Raw genomic sequence first — 7,742 nt, 5'->3', positions numbered from 1 at the left:
GTTTGGGGTTTTTTGCTTTTTCTGGTTCAGTTATAAAAAATTGCCCTTATATAGCAGCTTTCTTGTATGCTTTGTTTTGTTTTGTTGCCTGTTTGCCTAGCCATAATAAAATGTGAAGGTCATTCCAAAGCTTCCACTCTTAAAGCCAAAGGTACACTTACTGTACTTTCTGTTTCCCAGCCCGAAGCATTTTTACATGCTCTAGTGGCTGACTTGCCTTTGGTTTTTTTTGTTTTCTCAGGTAGCTGTTCTTCAAAATTTGGCACCAAAACTTGAAAATAAGAAAATGAGTCTCTGCAGGTTGCATTTTGCACTCTGACTCCCTCTGGCATTCCCAAGATGGCCGCTTGGTAACTCCCAGGGCATTATATTCATTGATAATTTGGAAATGTTGGTATACCCCAGATTTTCTTGCCATGGCAGCCCATGTCTGTACACGTTTCTCAACCTGCCAGACCTAAGAGTTGTAAAGGTTGAACAAGGTTACAGGGGCCTCCCAGAAAGACCCTTCCTGCATTTGCAAATGGACTTTGTTCAGATGCCAAAGCAGGCTGGCTATGAATACATATTGGTAATTGTTTTCTGATTAGATAGAAGCTCAAGAAATATTGAAGAGCAAATGGAGTGGTGAAGAATAACATTGCAAAGCTAAGTTCAAATACAGGACTAGGATGGATCAAAGTCCTTTGTTGTTGTTCAGTCATTAAGTCATGTCCGACTCTTCATGACCCCATGGACCATAGCACGCCAGGCCTTCCTGTCCTCCGCTCTCTCCCGGAATGTGCTCAAGTCCATGTTCATTGCATCGGTGATGCTATCTAGCCATCTCATCCTCTGCTGTTCCCTTCTCCTTTTGCCTTAAGTCTTTCCCAGCATCAGGGTCTTTTCCAGAGAGTTTTCTCTTCACATTAGGTGGCCAAAATATTTGAGTTTCAGTATCTGTCCTTCCAATGAGCAGTCAGGGTTGTTTTCCTTTAGGATTGACTGATTTGACCACCTTGCAGTCCAGGGGAATCGTAAGAGTCTTCTCCAGCACCACAGTTCGAAAGCATCGATTCTTCGGCGCTCAGCCTTCCTTATAGTCCAGCTCTCACAGCCATACGTTGCTACTGGGAAAACCATAGCTTTGATTGTATGGACCTTTGTCGGCAAGGTGATGTCTCTGCTTCTTACTATGTTGTCTAGGTTGGCCATAGCTTTCCTCCCAAGGAGCAAGCGTCTTTTAATTTCACAGCTGCAGTCACCGTCTGCGGTGATCTTGGAGCCCAAGAAAATAAAATCTGTCACTGCTTACATTTCTTCTCCTTCTATATGCCAGGAAGTGATGGGGCCAGATGCCATGATCTTAGTTTTTTTAATGTTGAATTTCAAACCAGCTTTTGCACTCTCCACTTTCACCCTCAACAAGAGGCTCTTGAGATCCTCTTTGCTTTCTGCCATTAGGGTGGTAGCATCTGCGTATCTGAGGTTGTTGTTAATTCTCCTGGCAATCTTAATTCCGACCTGTGATTCATCCATCCCGGCATTTCTCATGATGTACTCTGCATATAAATTAAATAGGCAGGGCGACATTCCAGGTTCCTAAACAATATTGTTCTTTACAGCATCGGATTTTCTTTTCACCACCAGACACATCCACAGCTGAGTGTCCTTTCGGCTTTGGCCCAGACGCTTCACTCTTTCTGGCGCTACTTGGAAATACCCTCTGCTCTTCCCCAGTAGTATATTGGACACCTTCTGACCTGAGGGGCTCATCTTCCAGTGTCACATCTTTTAGCCTTGTGATACGTTCCATGGGGTTTTCTTGGCAAGAATACTGGAGTGGGTTGCCATTTCCTTCTCCAGTGGACCACATTTTGTCAGAACTCTCCACCATGACCTGTCTGACTTGGGTGGCCCTGCACAGCATACCTTATGGCTTCACTAAGTTACGCAAGCCCCTTCGCCACAACAAGGCAGTGATCCATGAAGGAGATCAAAGTCCTTCCAGTAGCTTTAATGGTCATGAGAGCCACCACAAGCAAAAAAAAAAAACATGAACTGTAAGAAATCATTACAAGAAAGCCAATGAAGATATCACTGAACTGCCCCCTGTATGTAGTTAAAAACTAGCCCAAAGTGAAATGGTCAAATATTGCCAGGCACTGATGCATGCTGTCAGTAATTTTCATTCACAGGTTAAGAACACACCCCCGTCTGAACCAGTAAATGAGCAGTGTCACCCACTTCAGGCCGGAGACTAAGTCTACGTAAAGAAGCACCAAAGAAAATCCACCCTAGAACCATACCAAGTAGAAAAGACCATACCAAGTATTGCTTATCTCCCAAACTGCAGTCAAGCAAGCAAGAATTGACTCCTGGATGCATGCCTCCCAGTGTAAACACGTGCCCACACCAAGGCCGGCGCTAGCTGATCCAGTCCCCCAAGAGTCTACCTCAAAGGACAGAGACAGTACACTCAAATTGAGCAATGCAGGGCAGGCACCAGAAACCAGAAATCCTACCCCAGAAACAGATGACAGCAAGATGCAGACAGCTAATCCCAAGACTGCTGGATGAAGTGGAGACTCAGAAGACTTAGAAGATTTATGCTTTTAAGTGAATTGCTGACTGAAAGTTACATAAATGAAGAAATTTGTAATAATGGACTAATTGAACGAGCCAAAATTAGTCCAGGCAATGTGTTCCCTCGTTCAGCAATACCACGAGACCTTGCATGATGTACTTCCAGAAGGAGAGAGACAGTTTCGCTTGTTTTTGTTTTGTCATCATGTCCCAATGCATGCTGGAGGAAGTTTAGACTTCTCCTTGTTTGCACCCTGGTAGCTACTTTGTGGTTCCCTGGTGCCATCAAAGGGCCATAATAACGCCCTGCCACTCCTAAGAGACCAGTAAAATTCCGCCTTGCTGGCAGAGTTGGCAAAGTCCAGCAGTGACCCTAGCGCCAGCTGGCAAAAGCCAAAGAGAAGCCAAAGATGGACATAGTTGATTGTTATGGGTTGCATAACAACAAGCCTAGTAGCATAGGAATCAAATACCTATGTACAAAGGACTCAAGTTATGGCAAATGCTTTAAAGATTCCTCATTTTTATAGAGATTAAGAGTGCAGTCCTATCCAGATAGGCAGCCACCTCCAAACGCAGAGGCAACCGCCTCTCCAAAGCAGGGCAGGAGAAGCACAGAGGGGATCGTTTCTCAGTCTTTGATACATTCTTCCATTGGTCCTATCACAATTTCAGATCATGCTCCAATAGCTACTACTCTCCATCTTGGGGAGAAGGAAGACTCCTCGCATTGTTGTTGTTGTTCAGTCGTTCAGTCGTGTCCGACTCTTCGTGACCCCATGGACCATAGCACGCCAGGCCTTCCTGTCCTGCGCTCTCTCCCGGAGTGTGCTCAAGTCCATATTCATTGCATCGGTGATGCTATCTAGCCATCTCATCCTCTGTCGTCCCCTTCTCCTTTTGCCTTCAGTCTTTCCCAGCATCAGGGTCTTTTCCAGAGAGTTTTCTCTTCGCATTAGGTGGCCAAAATATTTGAGCTTCAGCTTCAGTATCTGTCCTTCCAATGAGCAGTCAGGGTTGATTTCCTTTAGGATGGACTGATTTGACCTCCTTGCAGTCCAGGGGACTCGTAAGAGTCTTCTCCAGCACCACAGTTCGAAAGCATTAGTTCTTCGGTGCTCAGCCTTCCTTATAGTCCAGCTCTCACAGCCATACATTACTACTGGGAAAACCATAGCTTTGATTAGACGGACCTCTGTCGGCAAGGTGATGTCTCTGCTTCGTACTATGCTGTCTAGGTTTGCCATAGCTTTCCTCCCAAGGAGCAAGCGTCTTTTAATTTCATGGCTACAGTCACCGTCTGCGGTGATCTTGGAGCCCAAGAAAGTAAAATCTGTCACTGCTTCCATTTCTTCCCCTTCTATATGCCAGGAAGTGATGGGGCCACATGCCATGATCTTTGTTTTTTTAATGTTGAGTTTCAAACCAGCTTTTGCACTTTCCTCTTTCACCCTCAACAAGAGGCTCTTTAGATCCTCTTCACTTTCTGCCATTAGGGTGGTATCGTCTGCATATCGGAGGTTGTTGATAATTCTCCCAGCAATCTTAATTCCGACCTGTGATTCATCCAACCCGGCGTTTCTCATGATGTACTCTGCATATAAGTTAAATAAGCAGGGTGACAATATGCAGCCTTGTCGTACTCCTTTCCCAATTTTGAACCACTCAGTTGTTCCATGTCTGGTTCTTACTGTTGCTTCTTGACCCTCGTACAGGTTTCTCAGGAGACAGGCAAGGTGGTCTGGTACTCCCATCTCTTTCAGAATTTGCCACAGTTTGTTGTGATCCACACAATCAAAGGCTGTAGCGTAGTCAATGAAGCAGAAATAGACGCTTTTCTGGAATTCTCTTGCTTTCTCCATGATCCAGCGAACGTTGGCGATTTGATCTCTAGTTCCTCTGCCTCTTCGAAACCCAGCTTGTACTTCCGGTAGTTCTCGGTTCGCATACTGCTGAAGCCTAGCTTGTAGGATTTTGAGCATCACCTTGCTGGCATGTGAAATGAGCGCAATTGTGCGGTAGTTTGAACACTCTTTGGCGTTGCCCTTCTTTGGAATTGGAATGTAAACTGACCTTTTCCAGTCTTGTGGCCACTGTTGAGTGTTCCAAAATTGTTGGCATATTGAATGCAGCACTTTAACAGCATCATCTTTTAGGATTTTAAATAGCTCAGCTGGAATACTGCCATCTCCGCTAGCTTTGTTGTTAGTAATGCTTCCTAAGGCCCACTTGACTTCAATCTCGAGGATGTCCGGCTCAAGTTCAGTGACTACACTATCATGGCTATCAGGGACATTCAGATCTTTCCTGTATAGTTCTTCTGTGTATTCTTGCCACCTCTTCTTAATCTCATCTGCTTCTGTTAGGTCCCAGCCTTCTTTGTCCTTTATCATGCCCGTCTTTGCACAAAACGTTCCCTTGAGATCTCCAATTTTCTTGAAAAGATCTCTAGTCTTTCCCATTCTGTTGTTTTCCTCGATTTCTTTGCATTGTTCATTTAAGAAGGCCTTCTTGTCTCTCCTTGCTATTCTCTGGAACTCTGCATTCAGTTGGATATATCGTCCCCTTTCTCCCTTGCTTTTCGCTTCTCTTCTTTCCTCACCTACTTGTAAAGCCTCATCAGACAGCCACTTGGCTTTCTTGCATTTCTTTTTCTTTGGGATGAATTGAGTTGCTGCCTCCTGAACAATGTTACGGACCTCTGTCCATAGTTCCTCAGGCACTCTGTCTATCAGGTCTAATCCCTTAAATCTATTCGTCACCTCCACTGTATATTCATAAGGGATATGTTTTAGGTCATACCTGAATGGTTTAGTGGTTTTTCCTACGTTCTTCAATTTAAGCTGAAATTTTGCAACAAGCAGCTCATGATGTGAGCCACAGTCAGCTCCAGGTCTTGTTTTTACTGACTGTATAGAGCTTGTCCATCTTTGGCTGCAAAGGACATAATCAATCTGATTTCGATATTGACCATCTGGTGATGTCCATGTGTAGAGTCGCCTCTTGTGCTGTTGGAAAAGAGTGTTTGCTATGATCAGCGTGTTCTCTTGGCAAAACTCTATTAGCCTTTGTCCTGCTTCATTTTGTACACCAAGGCCATGCCTGCCTGTTATCCCGGTGATTTCTTGACTTCCTACTTTAGCATTCCAATCCCCTATGATGAAGAGGACATCTTTTTTTTAGGTCTAGAAGGTGTTGTAGGTCTTCATAGAACCGATTAACCTCAGCTTCTTCGGCCTCAGTGGTTAGGGCATAGACCTGAATTACTGTGATGTTGAATGGTTTGCCTTGGATTCGTACTGAGATCATTCTATCGTTTTTAAGATTGTACCCCAGTACTGCTTTTCCCACCCTTTTGTTGACTATGAGTGCTACTCCATTTCTTCTAAGGGATTCTTTCCCACAGTAGTAGATATGATGGTCACCTGAATTAAATTCGCCCATGCCTGTCCATTTTAGTTCGCTGATCCCCAAGATGTCGATGTTCAATCTTGCCATCTCATGTTTGACCACCTCCAGCTTACCTTGATTCATTGATCTGACATTCCAGGTTTCTAAACAATATTGTTCTTTACAGCATCGGATTTTCTTTTCACCACCAGACACATCCACAGCTGAGTGTCCTTTCGGCTTTGGCCCAGACGCTTCACTCTTTCTGGCGCTACTTGGAAATACCCTCTGTTCTTCCCCAGTAGTATATTGGACACCTTCTGACCTGAGGGGCTCATCTTCCGGCATCATATCTTTTAGCCTTGTGATACGTTCCATGGGGTTTTCTTGGCAAGAATACTGGAGTGGGTTGCCATTTCCTTCTCCAGTGGACCACATTTTGTCAGAACTCTCTGCCATGACCTGTCCGTCTTGGGTGGCCCTGCACGGCATAGCTTATGGCTTCACTGAGTTACGCAAGCCCCTTTGCACTGCCTTCAGGAAACACTGACACAATTTTTTGAACAAAACTACACAGAAGGTATATCAAAGGCTACTGTTTGGGACACCATGAAGGCAGTGATAAGGGGAAAGGCTGTCCGTGAACTGTGCCTATTAAAAAACAACGACACCAAAGAAAGGAGATATCATCAAGAGAAATAGACCAACTGGAAAAAATACACAAACAGAGAGGGGAAAAACAAATATGCAGAAAACTAATGTAGAAAAGAAAGGAACTTGATGCTTTAGATATTGCTCAAATTACAGTAGCTATACAACATTCAAGACAAAAAAATTATGAGTTTGACAACAAAAATCAAAACTATTGGAAAATAAACTTAGGAATAGGAGAAACCGAAATAGAATCCATAAAACTGAAGATGAAAAGGGAAAAATAAAGTATAAAACAAAAGAAATTAGTAAAGAACTTGAACAGTTCTTTACAAAGTTATACTCCTCTGATGATCCAAACATAAATCAAATAAGAATATTTACGTAAAGTGACTCTTCCCAAAATTAGTAATATATCCCAAGAATATCTTATCAGGCAAATTAAAGAGGAGGACGTTCAAAAGGTCATTAAAAAACTAAAACCACATAAGGCACCAGGCATGGATTGGCTACCTGGGGATTTTTATTTAAAAAAACCTAAATTCAATGCTCTCCCCACATCTGACAATCCTTTTCAATGAAATATTACGAAGGGGAGAAACTCCACCATCCTGGAATATCTCAAGGATAATAACCATACCCAAGCCAGGAAAATAATTGGATAACGTGGATTCTTATAGAGCCATAACACTAACAAATCAGGATTATAAAATATTCACAAGAATAATCTCAGGTACACTGCGTCAGTTGGGCCCACAATATATTCATACTGATCAAACAGGATTAATTAAAAATAGACAGACAGCAGACCCCATTTGAAAAATCCTTAATGTTATACGGTACAGCATAGATAACCACATATAACCAGCTATTATTTCACTTGATACCACCAAAGTCTTTGACAAGGTGGAATGACCCTTTCTAACTGAACTCATGACTGATGAATTTTGGACCTAAATTTATTAATTTATTAAATCAATTACACAAAGATAACTATGCAGCAATCAGAACTAATAAATTAGATTCAAAAAAAAGGTTAAATTAAACAGGGGTACAAAACAGAGGTGCCCACTTTCACCACTCCTATTTGCCTTTTTTATTGAGCCCCTGGCAATTAGAATAAGAGAAAATAGAAC

This window comes from Heloderma suspectum, chromosome 4 (assembly GCF_057233095.1).
Source record: "Heloderma suspectum isolate Gila_16-S chromosome 4, 16-S_ref, whole genome shotgun sequence".
NCBI lineage: Eukaryota > Metazoa > Chordata > Lepidosauria > Squamata > Helodermatidae > Heloderma > Heloderma suspectum.
Note: the sequence above shows the minus strand (reverse complement) of the source record.